Source organism: Cervus canadensis, chromosome 12 (genome assembly GCF_019320065.1).
Source record: "Cervus canadensis isolate Bull #8, Minnesota chromosome 12, ASM1932006v1, whole genome shotgun sequence".
NCBI lineage: Eukaryota > Metazoa > Chordata > Mammalia > Artiodactyla > Cervidae > Cervus > Cervus canadensis.
This window is the reverse complement of record NC_057397.1, coordinates 7,953,628-7,964,253: the sequence shown is the minus strand read 5'-3', so window position 1 is coordinate 7,964,253 and position 10,626 is coordinate 7,953,628. Positions and strand designations below refer to the sequence as shown.

The 10,626-nt window shown below is 53.1% G+C and overlaps 1 pseudogene; it reads left to right on the top strand.

Moving 5' to 3' along the window:
• The first annotated feature begins 7,593 nt into the window (after window positions 1–7,593).
• LOC122451516 lies at window positions 7,594–7,956 on the top strand (annotated as a pseudogene).
• Window positions 7,957–10,626: the final 2,670 nt, after the last annotated feature.

The window sequence follows — 10,626 nt, the reverse complement described above, 5'->3', positions numbered from 1 at the left end:
CAGGTCACCCTCCCACGTTCACACGGGCTCACCCAGGCAGGCTGCTTCTGCTCACCTTTGCCCCTCACACTTCCCAGCACAGATCTCACCCCTCTGTGTCCGACGACAGCTTCCTCCCTGGTCCCAACTCACTGGGCTCTGCTCCCTGAAGGTCCAGGGTGGAATCAACAGGTGACAGACTGTTGCCATGGTTGGATGGCATCACCGACTCGATGGACCCAAGTCTGAGCAAGCTCCGGGAGTTGGTGATGGACAGGGAGGCCTGGTGTGCTGCAGTCCATGGGGTTGCAAAGAGCCTGACAGGACTGAACCACTGAACTGAACTGAACTGAGACCGTTGCTGGGTTCGGGAGGCTTCTGTAAAGGCATGCATTCATCAATACCTCGAGACTTGAAGCACAAGCAGGCCTGCTACTCCCAAGCCCATCATAGGTCGCAGGCAGGCTTGAGGTGGAAAAAGGGAGTAAAAGATGGATATTTATCAAGGTCTGAGCTGAGTGTTAATACCCAGTGCCTCTCAGCCCCCACGACCACCCTGGCAGTTAGTTTGAGGAGTTACAGATGACGAGACCAAGGGTCAGGGAGGCAAGGTCCCTGGCCACGAGCAGACTCTGCGCCAGCCACCTGGAGAGGAGGAGCAGGTTATGTGCAGAAGCCCTTGGCCGTGGCGCCGGCCAGCACTAAGAGGGACACGTGGGCCAAGGCAAACAGTGTTATGTGTGCACCTTGGAGCCCCTCTTGCAAGCTGGGCCCATCTCAAGTGGGGAGCAGAACTGGTCAGACCCATCAGTCTCCCCAGACTTTCCACTGAAGACAAATAGGTCCAGCAGAGGTCGCCTCTGAAGACAGAACTGGAACCAGGGTTGGGAGGAAAGGACAGTATATAGTACTCACTTTGCACAGTTCTATGACTATCTGAATTTTACCAAGAATGTATCATTATTACTATTATTATTGAAAAGAAAAAGTGAAAGTGTTAGTTGCTCAGTCATGTCTGACCCTTTGCAACCTCATGGACTGTAGCCCGCCAGGCTTCTATGTCTATGGGATTCTCTGGGCAAGAATACTGAAGTGGGTTGCTATTCCCTTCTCCAGGGGATCTTCCCCACCCAGGGATTGAACCCCGGTCTCCTGCATTGCAGGCAGATTCTTTACCGTCTGAGCCACCAGGGATGAGAAGAAAATGAACATCCGATGACCCCAAGGTGTCTGCCTCTCCTGAAAGCTTCTGCGTCTTGAGACAGTCATGACAAAGCCCCAGAGAGGCTGCCTTCCCCCCGCCCTCCACCTTCCATGGAAGTGCATCCCACAAGCTAGGCCCCAGACCCAAAGGTGGCCATGCATTCCTTCCTTCCACCATTCATTCTTTCACGATTCTGTGTTAGGCCTCCGCCCCCCAGAAGTCACTGGTCTAATGGAGAGACAAGCACGAAGACCACACACCACAAAATAAGGCAACTGGTTCTGACGAAGAACGCGGTGCAAGATGTGCCTGTGGGGGTAGTCAGGGAGGGCTTCACAGCGGAGACAGCTTTGAGCGGACACCTCCCACGGAACCAGAGATCTTGAGCGTGAGGACCTGGGCTCAAGACCTTGAGCGGAGGGACATGTCCCGCTCCAGACCTTGAGAGGAGCCCCAGCAAAGCTCGCCCCCTTCCTTCAGCCTCCACACACTCCTGGCCACCTGCACCTTCTGCCTCATCTGCTTGGAGCCAGCTCACTGGGGAGTTTCCATACCCGCAGGCCTGTGTCTGCTACCAATTAGGAGGCAAGGTAATTACACCGTGATTACGGACATACTCTTCCACTTCTTAATGAGCTACGTGGGCTTAGGAAGAAAGGTCTCTGCTGTCTGAAACTCAGGGACCACGCAAAGCTGCAAGGCCTGTGTGCTAGCCCAGAGGAGTGGTTTTCCAACTGCTTTCAACCCCCTTGAAACAGATGAAAACCAAGCTATTTGGGTTGGGGTGGGAGTGTGGAAGGGGCTCTGGGAGAAGGATCCAGAGGCCCACTTGCTCTGTAGCTCTGGATCCTGGGGAGACGGGGGTTGGGACCGGTCCTGGGGGTGGGATCAGGGTGGCCAGCACAGAGGGAGAGCGCTGGGGAGAGAGTCCACCACCCACGTCTCCCAACTGGCACACACAAGGACTTCAGGATCTTCAGAACTGCGTGCTGGTACCCATGTGCCTGGCCCAGTTAGCTCATCTTTTACAGCAAGCAGTGAGTCTATAGTCTATACAAATAGAAATAGAAATATGACCTTGAAAGATGTCATAAAGGACTTCAACCTTTTAATAACGCCACAATTTCCTTTCTTAAATTCAGAGGGATGTTTAAGGGAAAATATCTCTTCTATAGAAGGAATATTTATATGAATTCAGCAATTCTATGAACTCCCTTTTCTTTTTCTTCTGTTCAAGTGAAGTAAAATTAGATTAAAAATAGAACCCAAGATATGAGTCTTCTGGTTCTATAAAGTCATTTCCACCCATCTGTCCCTTACTCACCCTTCTGGTTTTTGTGTATTTGTGGAGTTGTTCAAAATGATGTTCATCTAATGTTAATGGGTTTTTTTTTTTGCCCATGCCACGCAGCACTCAGGGTACTAGCTCCCTGACAAGGGGTCAAAGCCGTGCCGCTTGCAGTGGAAACAAGGAGTCTTAGGCACTGGACCCCCAGGGAAGTCCCTTCTAATGGTTACTTTCAGCTGGTTGGATTTGGGTTGGTTTTTTATTTGTCTTTGGGATTTACAGTGTGTTTTAATTTCTTTATAATGAACAGCTGTCACTTATTTTTTAATGTGACTTTTTTTTCCTTAAAAAGAGAGATGGGAAGGAAACTTGTCAAACTTGTCAACCAGAATTAATAGTGGAAACTGAGTACTGAGATGATGGATGATTGCTATTTCTTTTTTTCCCCCACTCCTTTAATTTCTAAAAGAAAACAACTTACTTTTAAAATAAGGAAAAAAGAAATCATGGGGACTGTGAAACAAGACCAGTGGCAGACAACTTGTCAATGATCTCTTCATATTTACTGAACAACTTGATGCCAGGTTCCAACGTCTACCGTCTCTCTATTGAGGTTTGTGGTTACTACACGGGGAAAAACTGTTCTCACGCGCTTTCCTTGCAATTATATATGCTGCCACTAGTTGGCGTTAGGCATATCCGTATTTTGGGAGGTGTGTGTTTTGCCCCTGTCTCGGGTAAGAAGTTATCTATTACAGCTCGAATTTTTTGAGAATTTCTTTACAGTTGATAACCCAGTCGAGGCCGCTCAATTGTCTTCCTCAAATAAATACTTCAGACACAAGTCAAACAAGTGATTAAAACAAGCAAACATGCCGCTTCTTACGCATGAGACAGGGTGGCCTCCAGGTAAAGCACCCACCTCTGGAAGCAGACGGATCTCAGTCCAAACCCTGGATTCATCACTCACTGGCTTCATCATCTTAGTCAAACTACCTCAGCTCTTTTGGCCTCAGCATCCTCATTTAAATGCTGGGAATTTAACAAGCCCACATCATAGCATTGTCGTAGGAGTTGAGCGAAGTTGTGTAAGTAAAGGATTCAGGAAATAGTCCTTATTACTCCTGCTGTAAGTCCACCTAGAAAACTCCTGCTCAGCCTTGAGGACCCAGCTGAAACCCCTCCTCCTCAGTGAAGCCTCTGTTAACCTCCTGGCAATTAGTTGCTGGCTCCTCTAATCCTATATCCTAATCCTTAAGCTTAGGGTGCCAGTTTTTTCTTTATGTCTCTTGAGGCTATGTTATCAAGTGAGTGAAAATGTAAGATTTTACGTCTTAATCTTGGGTCATGGAATAACCCCAGTATTATTTTGAAATGCCCCTCGTTATCTCTTAAGGCCAATATTGATAACATAATCAAGTCTGCACAACTTTTGTCTGATATTATTATTATTATTTAATCTTTTGGTCACACCACACAGCATGTGGGATCTTAGTTCCCGGACCAGGGATCAAACTTTAGTCCCCTGCATTGTCAGTGAGGAGTCTTAGCCGCTGGACCACCAGGAAAGCCCCTGTCTGATATTATTTTAACTACTTTTCCTCCCTCCCTCCTTTCCTTCCTTCCCATCCTTCCTTCGTTCCTCCTTCTGTCTTTTTTCTTCTCTGCATGTGCTCTACACACTAGGAGAACCAGGCACAGAGGAGGCAGTGATGGTCCCAGGTTGGCCTCCCTGTCCCAGCCCACCTGCAGAGAAGGCTCCTGGTCCTCCCTCCTGGGGCCACGTGGCTGAGAATACTGTTGGCGCTGAGCCTGTGGCTCCTCCCTGCCCATCCTAACAGCCCCGCCCCAGTGTCTCCGCGCGCTCTCTCTCAGGCTCCTCTCTCTCATCCTGTCTCTGCTGAGACCCCCACCAGTCACCCCCACAGAGGTCAGAGGCTCTCCCAAAGACATGGATCTGAACCTCACAAGGACTCCACGACGGAGCTCATTTTTCACCCTGTCACGTTCACCGCATCCTCACAGGCGTGCAACCGTGTTCACACTCACACACTCAAGTGTGACTGTGTGTCCAGACACACATGCACGTGCACTTGCCTACACAGCAATGCTCACTCCCCCGACCACAGGGGACCTGTTCCACCTGCACCTGCCCTCCTCGGCCAGCGGCCAGCGGGGGCTGCAGACTCTGCTCCGGGCCCTCCCTCCCTCCCCTGCCCCTGCCCCTGCCCCTGCCCCTGCCCCATCTGACCATCTCACTGAGAGCAGTGACACTCTCCTGGGGACCACCTCCTGGGGGAAAACTCCTTGCCGCATGGGGTTTCGTGGGCTCCTGAGCACACCGTTCCTTCCCCATAGGAAGCGCTGACTTGGTTGACCTTTTGCTTTTTGACCTTCACCTCTCCCCTTCTTCCTTCCTGGACTGCAAACCCAAAGCCTGAGTTGCTGCCTTGCAGTTGCGTGGACAAGCGCCACACTGTAAAGATGGTAGGGTGTGAAGCAATGGGCCCCTCGTCCGTGACCATCCTGGGGGCGGGGGGGCGGTTCCAGTCCAGAACTGCCTCCTTCCAGGCTGCTCGTTTTGTGAGGAAAGATAAACCCCTGCTGATTTAAGCCACTATGGTCAGTGCTGGTACGTGTAGCTGATGAAGCGCTTAATTGGCACAAAGACAGTTCATGGGACACCTCCTCCAGCAAGTCTTCCCGGACTCCCCTGGCAGATCCCATCCTGTGTTCTGTGTCCTTCTCACACGGAGTTGGCTCTGACCCCATCACAGTTAACGTACATTGCCTCTCAGAGAATCTGGTGCACACTACCCACCACTCTCAAGGGGCAGGCCCATCCTGCCGGCATGGGTAGCCCCCTTATTTCTTAGCTGAGTGCCTGGCGGGATGTTTGCATGGGTGAGGAAGAAGGAGCCAAGGACTTGGACTCCTAGAGTCCGCGTTCTAGTCCCGGCCTCCCTGTCCCAGGGCTGTGACCTTGAGTTCCCTCTGTAAGCAGTTGTTTCTCCATCTACAAAACATCTCGTGGGGGTTCTGAGGCTCAGATGAGGCAATCAATATGGAAAGATTTGGAGACAAAAAGCTGCTGGACACATAGTAATTGTCAGTGTCCCCGTAGGGCTGTGGGGCCAGAGCCTTGTCGATTATTCTGAACAAACAGCAACACACACACATAACCCACACACATTCACACAGCACACACACACAACACACACGTCACATACATACACACAGCACACATGCACACGATGCACCCGTCGCGTGTATATGCACGTAGTACACACACACATACACATATGCACACGCACAGAGGCATGAGCGGGTCTGTTAAGCCAAAGCAACTTGAACTGCCCTTGGAAGCTGCCCAAACCAACCTGAAGCACAAGCCAGTCCACACCCAGTGACTTGGTGCTGGTTTGAGAACTAGCCAGGCTCCTCTAGGTTGTTTTCTTTGAACCAAACGTGGTTATCATCACCTTGTATGTCAGCATTTGGCGCTTGCTTCCACCCCAAGACTTAAAGGAGGCCTTTACAGGGCTCAACAGGTGAGGGAGTGGAAAACAAGGAACCTTCCACCCAGGCTGCCTAAGGGGGGCTTGGAAGGACACGCGCTGGTCCGCTGCCTGCAGTCCGGAGGGACGGGGCACCCTCTGTCCGTCTCTCCCTCCCTCCCTCCTTCCCTCCCTTCTCACTCCGCCTCCTTCCCGCTCTCTCCATCTCTGTCTCTCTCCATCTGTCTGTCTCTCCTCTCTCTGCAGCCGCACCTGCAAGAGCGGGAAAGCCAGGCCCGGCTCAGGGCCACTCCAGGTGACCAGCCAGGGCCCCGCCGTTCTCCCTCGTGAGCGGAGCTGGTTAGTACCCAGGCTGGCTGTTCATTTAACAGACACTGCCTGAGCACCTACTGTGTGTCAGCCCTGGCTTGGCCCTGGGGGCACAGACTGGATGCTCAAGGTAGTGGAAGCCTGAGAAGGAAATGGAAAAAAAACAAATGTGGGGACTCCCCTGGTGACCCAGTGGCTGGGACTCTGTGCTCCCATGCAGGGGGCTCAGGTTCGATCCCTGGTCAGGGAACTAGATCCTAAGACCCAACACAACCAAATAAATAAACATTAAAGAGAAAAAGTGTGTTGGGTGCCCTCTCGGGCCAGGCACTGTGATGTTGCTGTCAACATTTGACTTAATTCCTGCACCAGCCTGTGAGGTATTTAAAAGTAGAGAGGTAGAGTGTTAGTTGCTCAGTCATGTCCAACTCTTTGTGACCTGCCAAGACTGTGGCCTGCCAAGCTCCTCTGTCCCTGGAATTCTCCAGGCAAGAATACTGGAGTGAGTTGCCATTCCCTTCTCCAGGGAATTCTTCCCAACCCAGGGATCGAACCCAGGTCTCGTGCATTGCAGGCAGATTCTATACCATCTGAGCCAGCAGGGAAGCCCAAGAGGTATTTACTTACTTAAATAGGTTCCACCAAATCTACCAGCTTAAGGTAAAAACAAAGCTATTTTTAATATTCAAATTATTCTCTCACCAGCACCTCCCAGACCAACAGAAAGGCCATCATCTGTCTGTCTGTCTGTCTGTCTGTCTTTCTCCATCTTTGTCTCTGTCATTGTCTCCCAATCCATTCCAACAATCCCACTTCTCGGTACAGACTTAAGAGAAGTGAAAGCAGAGTCTCAAAGCTACATGCACCCCTTCGTTCACAGCAGCATTATCCACAATAACCAAAAGGTAGAAACAACACACGTGCCCAGGGCTCAACAGAGGTGGTCCATACAAAGGAATGTTACTCAGCCTTTAAAAGGAGGGAAATTCTGATGCCTGCTACAACAATGGACGAACCCTGAGGTCACTATGCTCAGTGAGATAAGTCAGTCACCCAAGGACTGATACTTGTGATCCCACTTCTGTGAGGTGCCTAGAGCAGACAAATTTGTGGAATCAGGAAAGGGGATGGGGGTACTGGGCGTTGGTGGGAGGTGGGGAGCCAGTGTTTAATGGAGACAGAGCTTCGGTTTGGGAAAATGGAAGAGTTCTGGAGGTGGAGGCTGATGACGATGCATGAGGTGAGCCCGCTCAGTGCCGCGGAGCTGTGCACTCAAAATGGTTAAAATGGGTAGTTCCAGTTCCGGCGTGTGGAGTTCTCATTGCTGGCGGTCAGTTGTCGCGGTTGGTGGGCAGTAACTGAGCCAAGATGCTATGGAATCTTCTGGCTCTCCGTCAGATTGCTAAGAGGACCATAAGTACTGCTTCATGCAGACAGTTTGAAAATAAGGTTCCAGAGGAACAAAAGCTGTTTCAGGAGGATGATGGAATCCAGTGCTTCTGAAGGGTGGGATAGGTGATGCCCTCCTGCATAGAGCCACCATAATTCTTACAGTTGGTGGGACGGCATATGCCATGTATGAACTGGCTGTGGCTTCATTTCCCAAGAAGCAGGACTGACTTCAGTTTATCCTCCCAGCAATCAGTTGGTTCAATTCCATTCAGCTCCCTGTGGACCAGTAATCTGATACATAACTGAGTTCTTTGGGGATCAGTATTTATTGACTTGTACTAGTTGCCACCAATAAAGCAGCCTTTACCATGAAAATAAATAAATAAATAAAATAAAATGGTTAAAGTGGCAAATTCTATGTCATTTGTATTTTATCACAATTAAAGCAACAACAGTCCTGGTGGTCTCTGTGGGTATGGAGGGTCTGTGGGCATGGACGTGGGAAGAGGCCCCTGAGTAGTTCTGGACGGTTCCAAGTGATCTAGCTCCGGGGTCTTCCATCACAGCCTTATCTCCATGGGGGCAGGAACTGAGTCAGAGTTATCTCAGGGTGCCCAGCCCGTGTGTTGACTGACTAACCGACTGGCTGGTTCCGCAGTGCACTCCCCGCCTGGGCGCCTCTGGGAGAGTCCAGACCCTGGGCAGCTCTGCAAGCCAGGCCCCCTGCCGAAAAGGAAGTGCCAAACAATAGCCCCCAAGAGGCCTCCCTGCAGCCAGCCGGATGTGCACCTCCACGGACAAAGCAGGCTTCCTCCATAGGAAGTGATACCCGAGGGAGGGGAGCGCGGGCTTCCGCTGGAGCGAGCTGGAGAGGGGCCCGGAAGGACAGGCAGAAGGGTGGGGAATCCTGGATGCCCACTACCCCTGGCCCTGAGCACCAAAGGCCACAGCGGGCGGCCCCCTCCCCAGGGCTCTAAGGACACCCTCGTCCTGTGGAGCGTTGACTCTTTTGAGCCTGGAGGTCAGAGTCAGCACAGGAGGGTGGGGGACATGCGCAGTCACCTGTTGAGGGCTGTGTGGCCCCGCGGCCCTGGCTGCACCCTACCTCCCCTTGAAGGGGACAGGTGTCACCCCGCGATCACTGTGCATCTAGGCGCTGCCACCCCAAATCGCCCAGATCCAGGCCTACCCTCTTGCACCTCTTCCTTCTCCACGCCAAAAACAGACAAAAATAAACAGACAGAAAAAGAAACAGCTGTGAACCCCAAGGTGGGGTGGCTGATGGAGGTGAATACTGCCCCCACCTCCCCTCAGCGTTCTGACTCAATTGAGAGCCTGAGTCAGGAGGCAGAGAGGGACTGATTCTGTTGTTGGAAAGTGGAAGTTCTGACTCAGAACCAGATGGGTCCCTGAGTTCCAGGTAGCCCCCCGGGAAGGAGCCATGGGTCCTGCTGCCTGGAGGGGCAGAAGCGGGGTGGGGTCACACCCCAAGAGTGGAGTCACCGGCCTCCACAGACCGCTCGGAGGGGAGAGGCTGCTTGGGTAACAGGTGCAAGGACGGAGCGGGAGCATTTGGTAGGGGCTGAGGTCTGGAGTGGGGGCTGAGGCAGGAGGAGGGGGTCACTGAGCTGGCAGGGAGCTGCTGGGGGTGCTGGGGGGTCAGGAGACGTGCACCGATGGAGGGAGGAGGCACCTCGGTGAGGTCGAGGCCGGCCCAGCCCACAGCATCCTGGGGACCGTGGGTGGCTGTGGCTAGAAGCTCAGGACAGGTTGACCTTCCCTCCGCCCTTCACTACCACTGGGGTCCTCCCAAGAGTGCGCCCAGCGGACAGCCTTCACCTTCTGCCTGGAGTAAGAAAAAGGGGAGAGGCCAGGAAGGGGAGCTGAGAGAGGGTGGGGGGCGAGGAAGGGAGGAGGGAAACAGCCGGGAATTTACAAAGGAAGGCGGACAGCGTGGAGCAGGGAGACGTGGGGCTGGAGCCCCTGCACAGCCGCACCCCCCACCCCCTGCACAGACCTGCCTGGAGATGCACCCTCACCCCCCACCCCCAAGGAGCTCGCCTTCTGTGCAGAGAGACAGGCAGAAGAGAAGCAGGGCAGGCAGATCCATGCACGACCCTGGGGTGGGGGTGGGGGGAGTTGCTGTTGTGGGAGGGAGACGCTGAGCCCCTCCCTCCCGTAGGTACAAAGCAGTCTTCTTGCTTCTCGGCCTCACCTCTCCCGCCCTGCCCCCTCCCTATCCACGGTCGTGGTGGTGGTTTAGTCACTAAGTCGTGTCTGTAGCCTGCCAGGCTCCTCTGTCCGTGGGATTCTCCAGGCATCAGATCATTGTCCCCACGTGCAGTGGGCTGAAGTGCATCTCCCCACAGATACGTTCAAGTCCTAACCACCCCCCAGTCCCCATGAACATGGGAAAAGCCTGTGCAGGAAAAACCCTGTGTCCGTTAAGGATCTTGAGACGGTCCTGGATTTAGGGTGAAACTTCGATCCAGCGACGGGTGTCCCTGTGGGAAGAGGCAGGATGCAGACCCAGAGGGAGGAAGACCTGTGAAGACAGGGAAGAGGCTGAGGTGACGCAGGCCAGGAGCCCACCCTGGAGCCTGAGTCCTGAGCCCAAGCGTGCTGCCCACACTTGGTCTCGGATTCTGGCCTCTAGGTCAGCGGCAGGACACAGTTCTCAGGGTTTGTTACAGCAGCTTTGGGGATGGATACTCCTGTGTCACCAGGCTGCGAACAAGTGACAGAATGCAGGTTCCTGACCCCGCTTTCAGCTCCCTTCCTTGCACGGAACAGAAGCTGGCTCAGGCTGGTGCAGCTGCAGCTAAGAGAGCCTTGAGCTGGACTGCCTCCGCTTCCTCTCCTCTGCAGACCTGCCCACCCCGAAGGGAAGCAATCTTGGTGAAAGTGCTGTCTGCGGTCGCGGTCAGAGCCAGGAG